Source organism: Amblyomma mixtum, chromosome 2, assembly GCF_055824585.1.
Source record: "Amblyomma mixtum isolate Tamu chromosome 2, ASM5582458v1, whole genome shotgun sequence".
NCBI lineage: Eukaryota > Metazoa > Arthropoda > Arachnida > Ixodida > Ixodidae > Amblyomma > Amblyomma mixtum.
Genome location: NC_143013.1, coordinates 159,467,952 through 159,491,108, shown reverse-complemented (window position 1 = coordinate 159,491,108; position 23,157 = coordinate 159,467,952). Strand labels below are relative to the sequence as shown.

The following is a 23,157-nucleotide window of genomic DNA, read 5'->3' as shown; positions in this document are numbered from 1 at the left end:
TTTTCCGCGCTCTCATCGATCCAATACAAACACGCACGGAAACCCAACGCCAGTTCCATAGGGTCTTGCCCAACTTTACAGGAACTACAACACAGCTAGCGCATACGCTCAGGGGTGGATACCTGTGCACCACTAAGCCCCCCCGGCCGGCGGAATACTCGTATGCAGGCGAAGATCACAGGGTGCTGGACATCCCGTTCCATCTCCACTACCTCTGGGCTGCCTTAAGCATGATGAAGCGGGATAGTGTACCTGGGCCAGATAAAGTTGCGGTCAAGCTCTTGGCCAACCGTCCCGACGCAGGCTACGCAGCGCTCCTCGACTACATCGATAGCATTTGGGACGGAGAAACTTCCCTCCCTCTTCATTGGAAATTGGCTCTCGTGACCTTCATGCCGAAGGCCGGCAAACCTATTGATGTGGAGAACCTTCGCCCCATCTCCCTCACGTCTTGTGTCGGCAAGCTGATGGAGAGGATGGTGCACGACAGACTCCGATTATCTCGAAACACAGCGCATTTTCGCGGACACCATATTCGGTTTTCGCCCTCACAAATCAGCAAAGAATATACTTCTGCAGCTCCACCACGACATCTTAGATCCTGTCGAATGTCCCCCCACAAAGACAAGGTGGTCCTTGCCTTGGATCCTAAACGCGCATTCCACAACGTCCAACAGAAAGTAACCCTGGACCCCCTCAGTAACACCAATTGTGGCCACAAAACATTCCATTACATAAGACAATTTCTTACAGACTGTCAAGACTATACACACGTACAAGATGTGGAGCACGGGCCATACACCATCAGCTCGAGGGGAACACCTCAAGGCGCGGTCCTGTCTCCCCTGCTCTTCAATTCGGCAATGCTTCGTGTTCCCTCCAACTTGTCCTCTTTGCGCGGGATACATCACGCTCTTTATGCGGATGACATTACAATCTGGGCCACGCAAGGTAACCTGGGCCACATGGAATCCTGCCTGCAAGCAGCGACTACCCTAGTCGACGACTACGCGGCCTACTGCGGACTCAAGTGCGCCCCAGCTGAATCAGAATTTGTGCACTTACGTCCCTCCCCTCGAGACACAACTCCGTTTCGCATCAGTCTCCCCTCGGGACCGATCCGGGAGGCCAAGGAGATCCGTGTCCTCGGCCTCTTCATACACCACCACCGCAAGGTCGACACCACCCTAGCGAAACTTCGCACGGTGGGAGGCCCGGTAAGCCGCATGGTCCGCCGGGTCTCCAACAAGCGGGGTGGATTACGAAGCAAGGATTTACTACGGCTTTCCCATGCTTTCGTAACGAGTATGATCCTCGCCTCAACCCCCTACTTGCACCTGCGCAAACACGATGATGACCAACTGGAGGTCATCCACAGGAAGGTCATCAAGCGGGCTCTCGATCTCCCGGTCGCTACATCCAACCAGAGACTACTGGCCTTGGGTGGGGTGAACACATTCCGGGCACATCGAGAAGCCCACTTAGTCAACTAATACACGCGTCTTGCACAGACCACGTCTGGTCACCGCCTCTTGGACCGACTACACATCAAAGACGACTACCACAATGAGGAAAGGGACAGAGTGCCAGAACCCTGGAGACGCGCCCTCACGGTCGGACCCTATCCCCGTAACATGTCCAGAGAAGGCCATATCGGTCGTCACCAGGCGCGCGGGGAAGCGTTGGCTCGATAGTATGGTAACACACAACACGTGTATTACGTGGACGTTGCCGGCCCACTCCACGGGGAGTGGTACAAGGCCGCAGTCGTGCACAACACAAACGCAGTTACCGGGCTCACTTTCAAAGCCTACAGCGCAACACACGCGGAGGAGATTGCCATTGCTCTGGCTCTCACTAATCCCAAGTCGAAACACGTCGTCACTAGGGGTGCGCGAATAGTGGTTTTTTGATTCGAAGCGAATTCGAAGCGAATAGCAATATTCTTCGAATAATTTCGAAGCGAATAGTTCGAATAGTACTTCTGGCACTAAAAAAAGGCTGAATGACAGTAGGCCTTTCCAAAACCATTTATTTTCCTAACACACGAGGCCATTACAAACTGCACTGAGGCTTTATTTAAAACCATGCTTCAAAATTTTAAGAGAGCACCTAAAGAGAGTTAAGAACAATTTTTACCGCTTTTGTATTAAAAAGTTAAAACACATAAAAATACCGCCTGCTTTCTAATCAGAAATTAGAGATAAATACAGAAAATAACAGTATAACAGAACGGTGCCAGTAGTACAGCCAGTAACTGAAACCATAGGAGTAACTGCACTACACTGCAGCAAGAGCACTGAGAACAATAATGAAAAAAAAAAGGATATTCTGCACTACCGGTGACCAGTGGTCGAACGGGTCGAATGTCTAACACTGAGCTCGGCAATCACGTTCGGTGCACCGACTTGCCACTTGGGTTGCTTGAGTTTCTATAGTTTAGGATCCTCACTTCTTGGCTTGGATTGCGCCTTCTTTTCGGTTACGCCGATGGGACTGCTGCAGCCAAAGATGTTAAAATCGAACATAGGCTGACCGGACCTCCTAGCAGCACTGGCAGCATCGCACCATCGCGTATCCAAAGCTCCCACAACGCCGATAGGTTGGCCGTACTGTCGGGGACATAGCGTTCAGGACGCTCCGCGCGCGGTTCAAATGTATCGCCATCACCTTGCGGCCGGAGATTGGCGCGTCTATTTCGCTATCCGAGGGGTGCTCGTATGGAAACGTTGGCTCTGCTCTGTCTCTCTTTCGTTTAGGGCGGCAAACTGGCGCTCTTCCCAGCCTATGCCGTCACTCTGACAAGGCGTGTCGCACGATGCATTTTTTTTTGCATTTCACTAGCAGCTCGTGGCTGATGTATGCCGGAGCGTTGCTTCGCTTATCAAACTGAAGGATCTGAACATCGTTCCGGTTACATTAAAACTCTAAAAAAACTCTTAAAACTCTAAAACTCTAAAACTCTTAAAACTCTAGCGCAGCAAGCGAAACGTCATTCGCACCGCTCGCGCCTCCTGGCAAAATTGTCCCCAGTAGTACCTCCGAGCAGCACTTAGCATCGCGCTTCCAAAAATGATCTGAGCCTCCAACGTACCGGATGCCCGAGTTGCGGCGACGGAGGGCGGCACACCACCCGAAGACGGCTCAATGCCCTGATTACGACGGCGTTCCGTTCCCACCAATCCGCAAGCCGTCACAATAGCAAAAAAAGACGCCAGTCATAGACGGATGCAATCATTCCGACCTACTAAAGTTCGGCAGTCACGTATGCGTCAGCAAGCTCCCCGATGCCGAGCGTTAACGGCAGTAATCCTCCACGGGTGCAAAAAAAGCTTGGCGTTATCACATGCTAAATACGCCCTTTCCATTGAAGTAAGTATACACTTCGGCGACATCGGGTCCCCGCGCTGCCGCTGTATTTTCCTCGCCTCCGCCGGTAATACGATGGCTTGCTTCAATGCTGCCGAGGGAACGGTCGCCCATGTTCGGTACGCATGATTCGTCACCTGATAGGGTGAAGCGATAGCGCGGTAGGGCTGCGTGTTTATCGTCGCATCTGTCCTATCAGATAATCTTTTCCGCAGCTGTATTGAAAAAAAAGGGGGCCGGGGGGTGGGGGGGGGGGTTAAAAGCGGTAAGGCGATGCCCGCGTTCGAGTACTTGAGGTGTGCGAGCTCATCGATAACGTCACCGCCAGCCATAGAATAAAGGGTTCGCTGACAATAAACGGAGGTTTCTTGTTTTGAAGCTTAGACGACTGTCGGCTGTGTTCTTCCTTCATTGCGTCTGCCTCGACATGGTGGTAGGGACGCGACTTATGGCAACCTTAGTGCGGAGGTTCGAAGACGGCCAGAACACACGATCTGTCGCAAGAGCGCGTCGCCCTCACCTTTCTTTCGCGTGTCGCTGGGTTCGCACCCCGGCGTGATCGTGATTTGCGTATTGGCTGATCCCCGAGCGTTGAAAGTGCGATAAAAAAAAGGCCATCTATGCGGCAATACTCGGAACCGAAACCACATAAAGCAAGCGGGCAAGCGTCCCAGTAACACTATTCGCGCGAGACGAATACTTCGAAATTTCGAATACCGAGAATTCGGTTTGAAGCGAATATCGAATACCGTGCTATTCGATCGAATATTCGAAATTATCGAATATTCGCACACCCCTAGTCCTCACCGACTCGCAAGGGGCCTGCCGGATCAATGAGCTGGGCTGGGCTCCCCCGCTTGCCTGGCGCATACTGCAAATACCTGCCTATGCGAAGATCCAACTGCACGCAACCTGATTGAGGGCCCCGGACAACAGGGAACTCCATGGAAATGAACAGGCCGATCAGGCCGCCCGCGCACTCTCTCCCCGGGCTATCTCCCTGTTCTTGGAAGGCTACTTCCAATCAGACTATCTGGCCCTTACATTCAAACACATCCGCGATTACGACGAGGAGCATCGGCGCTACCCGGCCCCTTCTAAGGGTCTGGATCGACCGGAACAACGCCTCCTCCAAATTTTCTCTCAACACTGTACTATGCCCGGTGGTGCTTAAACATTTCAGTAATCCTTTGATGGCGCGTGCCAGTTCTGTGGGGAGGTTGGCTGACACCTTGCACATGGTTTGGGCGTGTCAAACAAACCCATCTACCCCCCTCAACTCCAACCGCACCAGAGGGGACTGGCAGGCGGCCCTGCTCGGCTGTCGCCACCTAAAGACCCAAAAGGCCTTGGTTCGACGGACGCGGGCGGCGTTGCATGCCAATAGGCCCCAGAATAGGGGCTCCACCTAGTATTGTGAGGCAAAGGGCCAATAGTGTCCTACCCCAATCCCCTTTCTGTGAAAAAATTATTAGACGATAAATGTTTTTCACCACCACCACCACAGGAAGGGCGGAAGATGGGAGTGAATGAAGACACCGCACTCACTAAATGCGCCTTTGATCATTCAAACCCATCGAGCTGGCATGGCGCAATAGCTAGCGCTCTCGTCTCCCACTCCGGATACCCTGCTTCGATTCCCCAACTCGGCCACTTTCTTACTCGGTGTTATTTATGCGGTCTGACTAGAAATCAGGCTAATTGCTTAACCGATATCATTAGAGTACCATCGATGCACTGCGCGCCAAGGCCAGAAGCGGCGAGCCTCATAGTGGCGCCATCTGTCGTAGACGGAGCAAACTGCCTGGCGCCGCTGCCGCGTGGCGCTCCGGTGGTGCTGCCATCTGGCGCAGCACGGTAGAAGCAACGCTGTTCAAGCTCATCCATCCCTACCGACCGGGTCTACGCGTCGAGGCGAAACCTACAGTAGTACTACTGACGCACTAACACTGAGAGGAAAAGCGCGTCTGGTACCACTAGCGCGATGTCGTCTTTCTCACGCCTCTGTCGCCGCAGCAACGCTAAGGCTGCGTGCGAATTTGGCCGAAGGCAAGAACTACCCAGCTCTTTCACGTACTTGATCTCTTCCCTCACGGCATAGTTTTGGTGTTAACAACCAGCTCCCAGGCGAGAAAAAGTTTGGTTGTCAGGAAACTAGAGGACAAAAACATTTTTGTAGGAATACATCACTACGGCAGGTTTCAAGCCGTCGTCGTGGCTGCGCCTCGGCCGTGTCGGTGCCGGAGAGCATAGCCGTTCTCATGGCAACCGCCGCAGCTGTGATGGGACTTGGCCTTGCCTGGCTCTTCGTGCGTTTAGTGTGGCTGCAGCGGCCGTGTGGGTGCCGGCGCTCCACCAGCTGCACATGTGCGTGACGTCTCCACACACCGCTCGCCTCGCACGGCGTTTAGCGCGGTTAGCGTGGCTGCGGCGGCCGTGTCGGTGCCGGCGCTCCGCCAGCTGCGCATGCGCAATAGAGCGGATAGGCGGCGCGGCGGTTGTATAAAGGGGCGTTTGGCGATGCAGCCCCGGCTAGGACACCTGAACATCGAGAGAACAAACTCCGCAGAACTGCGCATGCGCGCCCAGAGAGCAGGTGGAAAGGAGGACGGTTGGCGGATGTGACGCCGGAGGGTTTTTCGGTTTTCTGTTTTTGCGGCATGTAACTCTCAAACCCAGACGCCTAAAGTTATGCCGAGGCTGGCCGAGGCCGAGGATGGCGCGCGTTTCAGAGAACGGGCGAACTCGTGCATGCTCCAGCGCCTCGTTGCGCTATCTGTGCTTTCGTTTCTCTCTCGTGAATCGGCCCGCTGCTGTTTTGGTAGATGCGAGCTCGGTGAATTTTGCTCTCAGTTCATGGTTTAGGCAGTCCTACCTTCAACCTTTTCCAGACTGAGGTGAGTGCTGTCAAAGTAATTCATTGTGCACGCGCGATGCTGTTTCGTACTTGCCCGCCAACCAGATAAAATGTGTTCGTCGTCGCTCTGTCACCGCCTTGTGGCTTGTTGAAAGAGCTGCTGCACGACTGCGCAAGTATGTGACGGTCTCGATTATTAATGCGGCGTCTTCTGATGTAAATTTCGCGACATCATGCGGGTGAAGGCGCGCGAGGAGACCGCGGAGTGGCGTCGAGTAGGTCATTTTTTCGCGCTTGAGAGGACTGCTGCATGTTTGTTACTGTGCACCTATAGATAGTCGGTTGCCTCTAACGAAGGTTTGTCTTTTTCAAGATTCATCTCCTTCGCTCATGGCCTCTGTACAATTTGGCCGCAGCTGTTATTTCTGTGTGTGCCAGCGTAAACGCGCTGGACTGTGGGATTTTACTGCCTTCCTCGCAGCTTCAGCAGATGGGGTACGTGACTTGCGCTATGAAAGCGTCGGGATTCCCGACAGGTAGGTGGCGTTTACATGTGCAGACCAGTTGTATGTTTTCCTTCCCTTTTCACGCGGTGCTGCAATGCAGGAGATCAGCTTCTTTGTGATACTTCCGAAGAGCGAAAGAAGGGGTTGCTGGCCAGCGGAGAGCCTAAGTTTAAATATGAGCTGGCTCAGTGTGAAAAAAATAACTGGCGTACCTGGGAGTGCCACGAACCTTCTGTACAGCATGAGACTGCAGCAATGCATTCATTGTGCTTATCCACTCAGGCCCGTCACTGCCAAGTAACTCATGTGTAAGGTGACGGATGCCGCAAGGAATACGTGACTTCATTAGCCTTCAGCTAGTACTAGATCGATGCCCATGGAAATATTTATCGTTTTACAACCGAAATAACTGCATTGCTATAATTCTTTGAGTTTGTTTAAACATTTGGGATGCCTGTCCCTACCATAGTTTCCCAACACTTGTTCTGTGTGCTCCAATGCATTCGAGGAAGCTATGGCAAAGATTTCCAGAAAAAAAATTAATGCATTCATAAGTAACAGGCAGTGCGTGCCTTTAAGCCGCTGCCAAGGGCACTGAGAGGGTATTCAGACAAACCAAAGATGACGCTGAGCCAGCATGTCTTTTGGAGGAGAGCTAGCGGCTGCTGTGTGGACTTCACGTGGCTGTCAAGGGACAAGGCAGCAGCTGCTATAACCACTTTCCAGAACAGTTCATCCATGCAAGCAGCATATGCAGCATTTACCGTATCAGTGAATCCACTACACTGTTTCGTTTGTTGTAATTAATTGTTTTGGAAATGCACATCTAGTGCATTTACGAAACAATTAATTCGTGTGTGTATCAACCAGCAGCTACCAATGTCGTTACTTTGTTTTTCTGCTGCAGCAGGAGCCCTCACTTGCTGTACTCAATTCTCGGAGCGAGTTTGTTGAATTCATTTGTGCAAACTGGCCGTGTTTGTAGCATTACTCTGATCTGCAGCTTCTGCAGCGTGCACCTTTATTTATTTGCAGATCCTTCCACCAGCTGGATTCTACCTTGACCTCATTACCACAGTGAGCCGAGATTGGTATGGCGTAATGCATACTTTCGCTGTTTCCACAGGTTCAGAGCATGCTCCTGGTCAAGTTTTAAAAAGTTTGAATTTTTGAAAGCATGCCCGCAATGTATTTACTTTTATTGTGGAGTGTGTATTTTGGCACCTCTGCATTTTACGGTACGCTGTTGTTTGGAAAGTTGTTCGGAGCACTTTCGGCTACGTGATTTGCAGAGAGAGAAGTTGGGGAAACACAAATGCACCTATGTAATTTGCCTACGGAATGAAAGCAGCAGATTTAGATCTGTACAAGTCTGTACTAGATTCATAAGCAGACAGTGTGCCATATAGAACAAGCTATACACAGCCTCTTGTACATATATAACAGCTATTGTTCTGTGGGAGCACCCTTTATGTGAAGCTGCTGTGGTGGCTCAGTGATTATTTTGCTCTGCTGCTGACCTGAAATATGCGGGTTTCCTAATGCCTAAAATTCCTAAAAAAAAAAGTCTTATGTGGAAGCACTGTGCGATGTCAGTGCACATTAAAGAACCCCAGTTGGTCGAAATTTCCGGAGCCCTTCACTATGGCGTCCCTCACAGCCTGAGTTGCTTTAGGACGTTAAACCCTCATAAACCATAAACCTACATGTGCGGTGGTGTCCAAAACATAGCTTTGTTGAAGGTATCTTGGCATGTAATAGGCCACAGCTTCTTGCAATCACTTGAGAGCGTCTGTTGCAACTTCTATGAGGCAACATGCCCCCAGATCTGTCGCCGTGTATAGCAGTTGCTTGGGTATACTAGAATTCAAGACAACCCTTCGTCTGGTTGCCTTTGAGTCAGGTGCCCAAGTGGTTCAAAGTTGAAACTCTTAATGGACTACAGACACCTATTTTTAGTTGCATGTTTTCTTCTTGCAAATGACGCATTGGACAGTGAACTTATGAATCACCACTTGCTTTTGCCTGCAACTGCTAAATAATTTATAACTGAATTTCTTATTTCATGTTGTTCTTGTTTCAGTTTTATCAACCGAACAATGGCAGTGACATGTAGTTGGCCTTTAGGTTGCGTCAGCAGGAAGAAACTTCACTATACATGCTTTTACGTTGGTTTGATTCACTACAACATTTAAACCAGCCTGCTTCTAGAAATGGAATGGCAACAAATGACGTATCAGCAGTTGTATTGCCGTTTTTATCGTGTCTCATGTGACCTAGATACCAACTACACATCACAGCCATCGTTCAGTTGATGAAAGCGAAACAACGTCAAGAAGAAATATAATTCTAAATTATTTACCGGCCATAGGCAAATATCGCACAGTGGTACATGTATATTAATGTCTAATGCATCATTTGAAAGAAAACACGAAACAAAAATTTGGTGTCTGTACTATTTTAGGCACCCTGTGAAATACTCTTGTGGAAGTGCTACACTGCATTGACAGCATTTTTGCTGTTTTCCTTCATGCGTTTTATCACCTGGAGAGTTTTTCTGTAGGTAATGTGCAAACACAAAGAATTGAAACTTCTGTTTCTTCAAGTGAGGACTAAATTTATCTTAATATCTAATATTTTATTATTGTATTATTAGTGCACGATTTATATTGATGATTCTTCTTCCAAAACTTCAGGGCCTTATTTAGCTCTCTTAGGCTGTTGTGCCATTCTTTAAATCTCTAGAGCTGGTTAACTGCTTCATGTTTTTGTGCTTTCTGTTGTAGTATTTCTGCTCTGTTAGCAAGAAAGATTAATCTCCAGCAAAGTGCGCCCTCCCAAACAGAGTGGTAACATGCTCGGTTTATTAATACCCCTCCGTCTATTCGTTATACTCCTGTGTACATGTACGTCTTTGAGGAACTGAAGTTTTTGTGCATAGGTGAGTATATATAGTTTGGAATTGAGATTTGAACTTACAGTTGTAAACCACAATTCTCAATTTCGCAGTACATGCACCATGACATGGTGCACCATGACATGGTGCATGTACTCGTGTGGGAAAAAGTAACACACCTGTCCCCTTTGTTTCAAACTGCATTTGATTTCCACTCTTTGGAGTGCAACTTTATTAAATCAAGCTTTGACTATAGAATGACAGCAGCAGCTTTGTTAGCCGGGCCACCATCAATGCAGACAACAGTACCGTCGATACACCCAGCTCTGTATGGCATTTGCGAGTGCACCGTAAGCACAGTTAGAGTAGTTCTAGGCAGTGGTGGCGGCAACGAAGGCAGCACACTATTGGAGAGATCAGTTGCCAGTGCTGATCAGTGGCAGTCGTGGAAGTAAGCCAGAATCTTGAGCTTCTTTCAGCAGCAGTCCTAGTGGGCAGGTCGATGCAAGCGTAAGTCATGAGCAGGAACAGGGCAGTCTGTAGTCCATAGTCACCACTCATGGGGAATGCTGGGAGAGAAGAAGGTATCTGGGTTCACAGACATACTTTGGTGAGGAGTAGCTCAGCTGCAAAAGAGCAATCTCATTAGAGGGCAGGGACTGCGGAACTTTTTTGGGGGGTTGGGGGGCAGGACTTGGAGTTTGTTCAGTTATTTGTTTATTTATTCCATGTTTTACTAAAATGATTATTGAATTTTATTTACTTTTTGTTTTTACTCTTATATTTTACTGCTCAAAAATATATTTGTTATTGCATGTAAAACTTAAATTGAAATCGGCAGCTTTATAACCTTTTCCAACCTAGCGACCACTACACTGGACATCAGAAAAAAAAGCAATGAAAAAAATCAAACAAAGCTAAATCAAAACCAAAACCATTTCGACGGCTTCTGGAAGAGACGAGGAATATCTCCATCATGATAGTTCCTCTCTTGGCCGCATCTTTTTAGGAGGGCAGCTTAAACGAGCAGACCGCCACGCGCAACGTGCTCAAGCAAACAATTTCTTTTAAAGTTTCCTCGTCATCCAATTCAAATATATAAATTCTACCAAGAGAATCAAATTTCATTTGAAAGAATGTGGTTAAAAGTTTGCCCTAGTTGTGAGTAGTTTTTTCGCAATGTGATAATATTTTTATCTCCAATGTACTGGTCACTACGATTTAATTGTTCGTATTGTTCTAATCCGTGCGCAAGCAGGTTACATTTGATTTTCAATATTGTTTGGTGCCAAAATTAAATAACTCCCACTATCGTTCGAGAAACACCCTGATGTGGATTTGTCGTCCAAGTAATATACTTCTGAGCACCATTCGGTTGTTTTATTTGTAGGAAAGACTCTAACTAATGAGGAAATTCAGGAAATTTTGTTTGGAGACTACTCAAACCTTGATGTCAATTCGTACTCAGGTGGCAAAGCGGAAAAATTCCAACCACAGTCTGTGCTTCATAGTGAAGAAAGTAGCTACAATTCTTAAAGTGAAGATGAAAATGTGCTATTCCTAGGGCAACAAATAAATCCCAGTGTTCAGTATACTGGACATGGTTCTCCCTTGAAAACCGCTGTACTTACTGCCCTCGTAATTTGTTTACAAGCTTTTTAATAGCTTCTTAACGAGATAAAACCACCACAAATTTTTGTGCTCGCCACAAAAATTCGGGATGAAAAGGGATAAAGATGTAGATGCAAGGAGTGATCAACTGCATTCAGAAAGTTTGCGCATAGTCTGTGTGAGTTCTGCAGATCACATTCATGAACAGGGGTCAGTACAACTAGTACTGTAGCGATGTGATTGGTTGAGGATACTCAGATGAAATGCTTTATGACTGCCTATAAAGCAACTAGCTGAGCCGCGCTGTGCTTTACATTAATAATGTCCTAAATCTGAATGTCAGAAATCTCATCTGGGTGCATATATTAAGTTAGTCCGTAAGGTGTATTACAGTATATTTAAGAAAGTGATGAATACATGCATGATACAGTAAAATACAGTGAACATTCCAGTAACTTGCATAAACATTTCTTTCATAACAGCTATATATGAAAATCAAACTTTATTTGGCTGTTAGCACTCCCCTTCCCCCCCTTATATGAATGTGCCAGTCATGCCAAAATTAAATTTATTCATTCATTTACTTGGCCGTCATGTTCAACAATGGGAAATGGACACTTGCTGCTGGAGGAGTAAGGTAGAAATTGAAAGCTCCACCTTAAGGGTATGACGCGATGAGTTGAACGTAGTGGGTTCTTTCCCATAAATGCAGAACATCATTCTCTACTTCACACTCATAGATCCCCGGAAGTTTTCATACGACTCCTGGCGCAGTGGTTAAGCGATGCACCACTGCTCTGCGATGGCAGGTGCTGTCACCGGTGGGACTTGAGCGACAAAGGTTGCTCTTCCTGAGCGACCAATCATTAATTTAACTGCCACCCGCCACGGTCACCAGAAAATCCGGTGTCAGCGTCGGCATTGTGAGCGAAAAACCGCGTGCATGGCTCGGGCAGGTGGTGCCCATAGAGCAACCTAGGAGGCAGGTGGGCCATCTTGGTCACGTGACCTTGAGGCGTCATCACAACCTGCCCACCAGATAGTGAGCAAACTGCCCACCACGGCAGGTGGCAGTTAAATTAATGATTGGTCGCTCGGGAAGAGCAACGTGGGGCTCACCACTGGGAGTACCTGTCATCGCAGGGCGCAGTGGTTCATCGCTTAACTGCTGCACCACTGCTCCAGGAGGGGCATGTGGAGTCCCAGGAGACCAATAACGCTATTGTGTCATACCCTTAGGGCCGATATTAAGTGTCCCTTCCAATTTTTCTTATTCTAGGTCGTGGTCTAAATCTGCAATTCCTTCTGTTTCGGTTGCTATAATTTTTTATCAACTGCATAAAAACCTGCATACTTTAATTGTGGCGGTCAGTGCAATTGCTTCATCCACTACGCATTTCACTGTGCTAAGCAAAAACTTATTCAAGTTGTCAGGAAGCATGGGTAACCACAAGGGGAAAGTTGCACTTCTACTGCCAGGGCAGCTGTGGTGGTTCTTTTGTGTGCTTGCAGGTCCAGATCAGCTTCTTCAAGCCCTTGTGCTGCACTGACAGCATCCAAGCAAGTTGTATTCCTTCGGTCAAGGAGGATGTTGTTTTCTGAAAATGTTCTGCGAGGACTACAGCAATGCATCGATTGCTCCAATGATGACATACTGCGTGCAGCATGAGAAACCAAATGGCAATAGAAAGAGCACATACACATACCAGCACTGCCTCACAAGTTCAGGCTGCAGATATTATTTTGTCACAGCTACAAGACAGTGCTGGCACGCATATGTGTTTGCTCTATTGCTGTCTAATTTCTCACACTGTGCACAGTTTTATGTGCTGCCTCCAACTAGCCCAGCTTGCATTGCAACCTACATTCACGGCTGATAGGAGACTGTGCATGCAAGCTGCTGTTTACAGAAGTGGTATACAGGGTGCTCCGTTTTTATCAGTCGGGGTTGTAAAAAAATTCTCCTGCGCAAACTACTTACCTGTCTGGACTTGAGCACTGGCCATAACGTAGCTTATTATAGTCTGCGTTTTTCAATAATTGGTTTAAACATCAGAACTTGCTTGAATTGTCTGGAAACGGCTAAAAACTACACTTGTCTGCACGGAGAATTTTCGTCTAGGTAAGCGGAGCAGCATATTTGACAGGCTGTGCCAACTGGGGTACTGCGAGACCTACCCCAGCTCCGAGCAGGGATATTGTTTGCCTCGCAGTTCACCAGATGGCAAAGCCTCTCAAACCGGCTATCCCGCTCGCCTCCATGAAAATTCCGCGCGCAGACGACTCCAGTCCTTCACCGATTCTTGGCAGTCCAGGCAAGTTCCGGCGTTAAAGTATTTATCGGAAAACACAGATATCATAAGCTACCCTGTGGTCTGTGCTTTAGCAGAAATATACCAGTGGTTTGCGCAAGATAATTTTTTTACAACCCTGACTGATAAATATGGAGCACCCTGTACATGGTGCCTGTACCATGCAGTGAATGCACTGGCAAAAAGTACTGCAAAAAGCGATCTACATTACGATGGTCATTTTTCTTTCCACGATTTCATTCCAGAGTGAAACAGTTATATTTTACTTCTGTTTTCGGAAAAAAAGGACACACAAACACGTACAAAAAAAAAACACGCAGTGTCTCAGTGGTTATGGTGCTTGGTACCTAACCCGAAAGACGTGGGTTCAATCCTAGCTGTGGCAGTTCCATTTCAATGGAGGCGAGATGCTGGAGTCCTGTGTACTGTGCGATGTGTCAGTGCATGTTAAAAGACCCCGGGTGGTTAAACCCACAGCCCTTCCTCCACTATGGCATCCCTCATAGCCCGAGTCGCTTTGGAACGTTAACCCAATAAACCAGACCAAACCTGTTCTTGCAAAATGTGCTTCTAGTTCATCACTCTCATGCTTTTTGCTCTCATTCGGAACATAACACTGCACAGTGCTGTGACCGACAAGAAAAATAACCTGTAGTTGATCTCCCGCTCTTGGCTTCCACTTACCAAATCCTGGCAAATCCTGCGGCTGATAGCAAGGGCCTTGACGAGTCGGAGAGTGCTGCTTCACGCATGCCTTTTCCGTGCCCCACTATTCGGCGGATCATGCGGGTGACATTGAGACCTGAGGTGCGGAGTGTCTACAGGGTGTGGGTGGGTTTTCCATCATGTTGAACCCAGAGGCCAAGGACCCGGATAAGCGGGGCATTTCTCAATGAGATGGTCATGGCTTCGGAGGCAGATAGAGCCAGCTGACTTGTAGCGGGGTCCGTGTGTTTGAATCACTTCAGTTTTTTCCAGGGCTTGTTGTGTGCCACTGCTGGTGAAGAAATCCTCAACGGTTAGGATGGCTTTTTGAAGAGCCTCTTTCTTGGCTGCGAGGAAGCCCCGTGTAGACCTTGAGGAAATATTGTCTGCATACGTGGTGTAGCTGAGGTCCTGTTGAGCTGCTAGTTGGGCCAAGGGGGCCGTAGCAGTATTAAAAAGGAGTGGGGAGAGGACAGCTCCTTGCAAGGTGCCCTTATTATGAGTGTCGAAGGGTTGGGATCGCATAGTGCCTATGCCGATTGTGGCGGTGCGGTTGGAGAGGAAGGCGGTGATGTACTGATAGATGCGGGTGCTGTAGTCGATATGATTAAGGTTGTTCAGGATGGCTGTGTGGGTGAAGTCGTCAAATGCCCCCTTGAAGTTCGCCTCCAGATGGCATGCCCGTGAGTACGTCGTTTTTAGCAGGAGGAAGGCGTCTTCGGTGGAAAGTCCAGGGTGGAAACCGATCATGTACAGGGGAAAGAGGTTTTTAGCATCAGTACGGTTTCGGAGATGGGTATGAACGATCTGTTCATAGATCTTGCCCAGGCAAGACATGAATGGGGCAGAGTGCCTTAACTGAAGGAGGTTTGTTGAACTTGGGAATGAGGATGACCTCCACATGTTTCCACTCTGGGGGGAGCTTTGGCTGGTGCATGGCACAGGGATAATGGCAGATCATTGGGAGAGCCCTTTATCCTGCACAGGCATGATGAATCGAAAACGCAGTTTCAAATGTATTTGACCGCCATTCAGAGTTATCTGTCTGAACAAACATTCAAGGTCCGTGTAGGGAATTCCTTATCTAAGCAGTTTTTCACATCAGAATGGTTTCCCTCAAGGCGGCGTTCTTAGCTGCACGCTTTTCATGGTCAAAATGAATTACTTGAAGAGCATCCTACCGAGATCAATATCCTACACTATTTATGTTGATGATTTGCAAATAAGCTACAAGTCGTGTAATTTGTCCATCTGTGAGCAGCAAATTCAGCTAGGAGTGAACAAAGTATCAAAGTGGGCACACAAGAACAGATTTAAACTCAACACAGAAAAGACAGTCAGTGTACTCTAAAAAAAAACGTGGTGTTAGACCTGAACCCGACATCACACTGAACGGGCAGAGTATTGCTGTCCAAAAAGACCACAAATTTCTTGGCGTCATAGTTGACGAAAAGCTTATGTTCGTCACACACATTGAGCAGTTAAGGCTTAAATGTATGAAGGCAGTGAACCTTCTAAAAATCGTGTCACACCAGTCGTGGGGTACAGATGGAGACTGCCTGCTGAGTCTTCTAAATGGCGTAGTTCTATCATGTATAGACTACTGCTGAGTAGCGTACGAGTCAACTCGAAGAACCACCTTAGAAATGGTCGATGCAGTGTACCACCTGGGTCTGCGGTTGGCTACTGGTGCTTTCCGTACAAGCCCAATTGCTAGTTTGTACAATAAGGTGGACTGATAGCCATTTGAACTAAGGCGAAGTTTACAAGTATAGCATACGCCACCAAGGTATTATCTCATGCCGACCATCCATGCAGCGTGCTTATGCGAAACCCGACCAGTACACTGACTGTTTTCAAAGAGACCGTCTGAAACCCCACCTTCACCTATTAGAGTCGCCACACTTGTCCAAGAAATGAGTATACCAGTCTCCAATACTGATGACTTCTTCTAGAGACGTGATTGCTCCCTGGGAAGTGCATCCAGTTGTCTGTGAAAGAACTTTTTGTGAGGTTGGCAAGCATGGGTCGCCAATTGGCATAAAACAGCACTTCATGTCCCTAAAAGCAAAGTATCAGTGCACAGAGTTTTACACTGATGACTCCAAGACATCTTCAGTTTGGCCCTGCCGCGGTGGCTCAGTGGTTACGGCGCTCGGCTGCTTACCCGAGAGACGCGGGTTCGATCCCGGCCGCGGCGGCCAAATTTTGATGGAGGCGAAATTCTAGAGGCTCGTGTGCTGTGCGATATCAGTGCACTTTAAAGAACCCCAGGTGGTCGACATTTCCAGAGACCTTCACTACGGCGTCCCTCATAGCCTGAGTAGCTTTGGGGCGTTAAACCCCAATAAAACCAAACCAAACCAAAACCAAACATTTTCAGTTTTCATGTGCAGTTCACAGCTGTCAATTTTCTGAGACAAAAACAATGAATAGACACAAGCATATTTACTGCAGAATGTCATGGTATCCTGCTGGCTGTTAGGTCCATCCTGCAAAAGAAAATCCCTACCTCTGTTATTTACTGTGATTCCTTAAGTGTGGTTATAGCCCTGTCCCCTGGGAAACCCTATAAAAGCCCCATTATGAATCCCCTGCGCGCAAACTTCCATTTTTGCGCACACATTGAACCTTAAAATTACAATATGCTGGGTACCAGGTCACTGTGGCATCGATGGAAATGAGGGAGCTGATAGGCTTGCTGCGTCAGCTGCTGAACTGCGTCTTATCAATGTTAACCAACTTCCATACCAGGACCTCAGGCCACATATTAGAGGACTACACTCCGCAATGAGTGACAGCAGGACTGGGATGAACAGAGAACAAACTGCACACAATAAAACCAAGGATTGGAAGGTATGCCACGGAAAAACAAAATAGATTCAAAGAAGTTGCTCTCTGCACACTGAGGATAGAACATACATCACACACTTGCATCTTTTAAAGGACACCAGCACCGCAGTGCGCAAGATGTGGAGTCTACCATCTCAGTTGTGCACATTTTAATCGTGTGCCCGAGATTCGAAACAGAAAGACGGCAGCACTTCCCAGAGCTATACACATACAAAATACCATTTGCACCCTTCTTTATTTTTAGGTGATGACTGCATGCTTTCATTGGGTAGGGTTTTCAGAATTTTAACACATGTAGGATTTCTGCAAGAGATCTCTTACTCCAAGCAACCTCAGCCCCTCCTCATTGCTGAGGAGAAGGCTGAGCTTAGCCGTAGCTGCTAGATGCCTCGCTCTTCTTTTCCAAACAAGGACTGCGGTTGAGGCTACCTGGCTTCGTCTTTTATATGTAACAATTCTTAACACAATTTTATTGCGAAAGCCATACTACTTGCACTTTCACGCCTTTGCCGTGCCGCAGCGGTGACCACCACTGACCTCCATTTGACCTTTATTGCATTAGATTGGATCAGATCAGATTGGATTGGATTGGTTTGGATTGTATAACCGATGCATCACCACAAGTCTAACCACAAGCACCAACACCAGCTACACTACCAGCTGTACCATGGCGTAGGTACGGATATTGCTTTCGCAATTACCGGGCTTAACCAAGCTAAGCCACAGCGAATCTTTGGCACTATACACCTCTTTAGGCCATTCTAGCTGATTTATACACGCTCCTGACACACTGTGGTCATGAACATACTCACTACTCTTGGGCTCTATACACCCGGTATTGATTTTAACACGTGTAGTACATACTTTAGCCTGAGCCAACCAAAAACCTTGTGTTTGGCGCTCTTTGGCCTTAGATGCCCTTGAGTCAAGAAAACCCAGCATCATCATCAGTTTCCAATGTATTTCAACTTCACTGCCCATCACTGAGTGGGAAGCTTATTTGCCCAATTTATTCCATGTCAAGGTTTCATTATGAACGGAGTGAAAAGACACAAGACTAACAGTCTTTCACTTGGTCTTCATCTTTTTGCGCTTTTTGTCATGAGCTATTTCCACTTGCCTGTTAACTGTCCATTTATCACCAAGTTTTTGACCTGCAGTAACTGGGGAAACTCTTATTTTCTTGGGAATGTTGCAGTTATATTACAACTGAATCAGACCACATCTCTTTCTTTGCCACTTCTGTTCCACTGAGACAATGGATTTTCTACAGCGTAAAAAAAAGTTTAGCATTGCTCAACAGCAGGTGCTTGTGTGCAGACCCGCAAAGAGACTCGTACGCGCACGCTGAAACTAGTAAGTTCAAATGACGCGCCGTTGCGAAGGCTTGAGTGACAGCACTACAGATGGCGACACTGACGAAAACTCACCGAACTATTTTTTTTTTTCAAAAAGCAGTGCACTTAAAAAAAGTTAAAATTTGGTGCTTGTGATTTTGCGCACTGTTAGTCTTTCTCTAATTAAAAGGCGTAGTTTCGCCTGCAACAAAATTTCAGTAATGGCGCTGCGTGCGCTTTTCTCATTGCCCCTCCCCTTTTTTTTGTGTGTGACGTAGTGCTAGGGTCGTGGCGCGTGTATGAAATGTGTTGTAAATGATGTGTGTCGTGTTATTACTGTCCTTTTTGTGCTCTGCTGCACCTGTCGTATGCTTTTGCCAGGTGCTGTAAATGCTAACGAACCATAAAGTGACATATGTTCAGGCAGGCATCCCTGCAGAGTGCCGGCGAACCTTCTCACGCAATGAGCATCATTTCGGTAAGTTCAGCAAGACAACTGGCAGTTCTGCGTAAGGAAAAGGTGGTGTGTGTTAATAATTTCTCGAATGTCAACATACTTGAGTGCCATGGTGGCAAGTACCGCGCCTGCCGTTCGCATATCGTCCACAAATCGGAACGATTTGCTTCGGCACGTTGAACTCCACGAAACTTAGCGGCTAAAAAATATTTTTGTGCCAGCATATGAGCTTGTCTGCGCGAAACGTGTGCCAGAAATGTTTTCGCTTGAATTGAGCACGAATAGGATGCGCGCGGCTTTCACTGGCAGTTCTAGCTAGACCATCGAAACCATGAAACATCGGGTTTACATTCGCAGCTGACATCGGACGCAACCTTTCGAGCTGATATTGCAAGTGTGCTGCTCGGTGTCTTAATCTTTTATGCATGATCATCGTAAGGTTTTAGCTTGCCGACTAATTGGAAATGTATGTTTGAAATGTGCTGGCCGCTTCTTTTCTTTGTGGAGTGTAATAGTAGTTGTCTAGGAAGGAAACGTTTGCACAAATGGGAAGCTTTGCTTAAGTGGTGCACTGCAGAGCAAGAAAGCGTGATTATTCTTTAGCTGATGGGGTTACATACTCGTTGACCTGATTTCTGTAAGTACAGTGCACTAATACGTAAAGCTGTCGATTGGTTCCTTCCTCATGTATTCTTTTAAAACAGATTTACTGAGCATAACCGCGCAAAAATGTGTAGTGTCTCATATTTTCCAAGTTTTTAGGGAAAGCACTGAAACAGGCTAACTGAATGAGACGGCGTAAGATCTTCCTCTGTTCCTGCTCAAATCTGAAGGCAACAGATTTCATCTCATTTTGTCAGCTTGATTTCTGCTTAACTCACTTGAATATTGTGAATAGCCATTTGGCTTCCCAGTGCGCATCCCTCTGCCTGTTAGGATAGCCGTTTTTATAGACCAGAACATGGAGGAAGCCTGTTCGTCCATCTTATCCGCTGATAGCTACCTGCCCCGTGGAAGTGGTGTGTGGTCAGCCATCGTGGGGTCTGTGATGCCGTGTACGAGTCATCTCATGTTGTTGCTTTTATGCAGCCCACCTTTGCGCACTTTGGTGCAATGCTCTTTCATGCTTCTCAGAAAGGGCAGTATTTATTCTGTTCTGGCATCATTTATGGAGTTCACGCTTGCACTTTTGCATTGTTCGGTTGATCGACATCTGAAAGCTGTAAAGGACCTTGAGGATTTACCCAGTGCATTCAACTCTGGCTGCAGTATGTGCATGCAGTCAGTAAAAGTGCCATTATTTTTGTGTATACAAAATAAAGTTCTACCTTTTGCATGTTTATTTTTATTATCCAGAAAATATTAGTTGCTGCTAAGAAAGGCTGCAGTGTAGAAGAAGCTTTTGAATGCCTTTTTGCTGTTTTATGTGCCTGGTTATTACTGTCTAGCACACTAAACTTTGCAGCCTATGTGCAAAATATGAGAACATTTTTACTTTACTTATCACTAGAAAAAACAAGGGAAAAAATGTTTCAGTCCGCCAAAATGTCTAATTCTATACACTGGTGTGATGCGTGTTAGTCCTCTACTTCTTAATATAAAACCACACTAAAACAAGCAAAGGAGTCACTTTTCAATCACACTTTGCCACTGATGCTAACTGATAACCAACAATTTCGGAACGTTGCTAACAAAACGGATTACTCTGCAGTTAATCTAAAAGCATCAGGTGGCCAGGTAATATCGCATAACCTCGTTATCCACCTTGTAATTTCCTTCTTGTGAACCCCATTGTTATGAACCTGTGGGGGTTGAAAAAATCAAGATATCACCGCCATGCGGTATGGACAACATCAACTCTAAACTTCAAAAAAAATGTGAAAGCTTATAGGGCTATAATTCATTTCTAAACTGTTTGAGCAATTTATGGAGTCTGGTTGGGTCCCCAATGATTGGAAGGTGGTTTTAATGCACAAGTCTGAAGACAAGCATTCTTCTATTAACTACCAACCCATTTCATTTATTAGCATCCTCTGTAAGACCATGGAACATGGCATCTACTCTCTCCTTGCAAGTTTCGTAGAGTCAAATTCCTTTCTCAGTTACTGCCAGCAAGGGTTTCATGAAACATTTTTATGCAAGACACAGCTTTTTTTGTATTACACACGATGTGCATTTCATCCTGGCCAGGGTTCTTTGGCAGACTGCATGTTCCTCGATTTGTACCGTGACTACAAGCGCACCTTCTTCACAAAATCAGATGCCTCCCAACTCGCCAAACCATATACCCAGGATGAAAAGAACTGCCTCTGGAACTCGCCAAGTCATCATTACCCCTTTCTCCATTCCATCGACCCACAGCTCAAATCAAGACTACCACTTGGGCCTCCGCGTCATCTAGAAACAGTTTATCATTGTGCTTGTCTTAGTGTTGCGTTTACGAAGAGTCTACGATACTGCTTCAAGCAAGCAGACAGTCCGTATTGTGACAACTGCAGCTCAGTTGAGACTGTGCTTCATATCCTCTTCGAATGTCCAGCGCACGCCAACGGACGTGCGCGCTACGAACAATGCATGCAGTCCGTCACCCGAGTGCCACTCACAGTGGACTCTATTAGGTTATTCACAGACAGCAGCAACGTACAATCATATTCTTATTTGCCTATTTCGACGCTATTGGTGTTTTAGACAAACTCTAAATTGCCAAACACTTGATCACCCTGCTGTCCATGCACAGAACTTGACTTTGGTCTCATCCAAAGAAGTCATCATGCGGTGAGCTACTGCGTTGCAACCCTCTTCAATGACTGCACTGTTTTCTACCATTCTCCTTCCATCTTCACTTCCCTATTCCCTCCCCTACGCAGATTAGCATGTCACCGAATATTCACGCCGGCTAAAATCTGTTTTTCATTAAATAGCTCTTTCTCTCGATTTCTGGAAAGCCTTTGAAAAAGTTCAAATTCAGTAACCTCGTCTTCCCTCCTTAACTAGTATTCTAAATGTGTGACTGCAGATCAACTTATCTCCTGTTCTTCTCCAGTGGGCTCAGGCATTCCCCAGGGTTCTTGGGCCCTTACTTTTTCTCGTTTGTATTAATGACTTGACTAACAATGCTGCCTCTTCTGTCTTTAGGCTCTGAAATTAACAGCGACTCTTACGCTTCTATTCTTCAACCTGATATTAACCGAGTTTTGAAACGAACATGGCACTAGGAACTTAACATTAACAAGTGTGTGCTTAATGTGGCGTTGTAACAGCCACTTTTAAACTTTGCAATACTCCCTTGGAAACTGTCTTTGTACTAATACTTCAGTGTGCATATAACTTCTCACCTCTTAGAAATTGCATTTTGAATTTACTGCTAACAATGCTAACCGTACGTTAGGGTGTCTGTATCTGCATCAAAATTCTACCTTTCCTCTAGCTCAGTAAAATTACTTCACTCGTTCTGTCTAAATTGGAGTATGTACCATAAGTCTGTGGTAGATCACTAGCATCTGAATCTGAATCTGCACAAAACCAACCATTGCGATTCATGCTTTCCAGTTATCACCATAGCTCCAGTGTTACCGCTGTGAAGGCTACCTTATGATTGCCGCTGCTCTCATGCCAAAGAAAAATTTCTTGCTTATGTCCTGTTCACAAGATATATGATACCAATCCTCTCCTTAAGAGGTGGCTGCTAACCAGGCCTACATGTTACAGGCTGCATAGATCATCTCCACAAAATAGGTGTTCCTTAATGTCACACTGAACATTTCTTTTATTAATTTGGCCGCCGCGGTGGCTCAGTGGCTATGGTGCTCGGCTGCTGACCCGAAAGACGTGGGTTCGATCCCGGCCGTGGCAGTTGAATTTCTTTGGAGGAGAAATTCTAGAGGCCCGTGTACTGTGCGATGTCAGTGCACATTAAAGAACCCCAGGTGGTCGAAATTTCCGGAGCCCTCCACTACGGCGTCTCTCATAGCCTTAGTCGCTTTGGGACGTTAAACCCCATAAACCTAAACCAAATTCATCCCCAGTACCTGTGCGAGTTGGAACGACCTTCCCAACCATGTAGTTGACATTACTAATACTTTTTTAATACTGCCATATCTAGTCTCTCTCTTCACATTTTTGTGTTTTCTTTGAATTTGTTTTCACTGGCCTATTTCCCACGATAATTGTCTTTCTGCCGCATTTGTTCTTGCTCTTTTCTTTTTCTTTTCTTTCTATACTTTATGGTATTTACTGTACGTTATCCCACTCCCC

At 46.7% G+C, this 23,157-nt stretch overlaps 1 protein-coding gene and 1 long non-coding RNA gene across 2 annotated transcripts in view; both read left to right on the top strand.

The window, feature by feature from the left end:
• The window catches only part of LOC149361402 (uncharacterized), a 480,014-nt gene that overhangs the window by 287,443 nt on the left and 169,414 nt on the right, over nucleotides 1-23,157 (top strand). The window lies entirely within an intron of this gene.
• LOC149361406 (uncharacterized) lies at nucleotides 6,139-13,144 on the top strand. The gene is made up of 3 exons (XR_016288400.1): nucleotides 6,139-6,266; nucleotides 7,768-7,823; nucleotides 12,752-13,144. It is a non-coding gene; the product is annotated as an uncharacterized LOC149361406 (long non-coding RNA).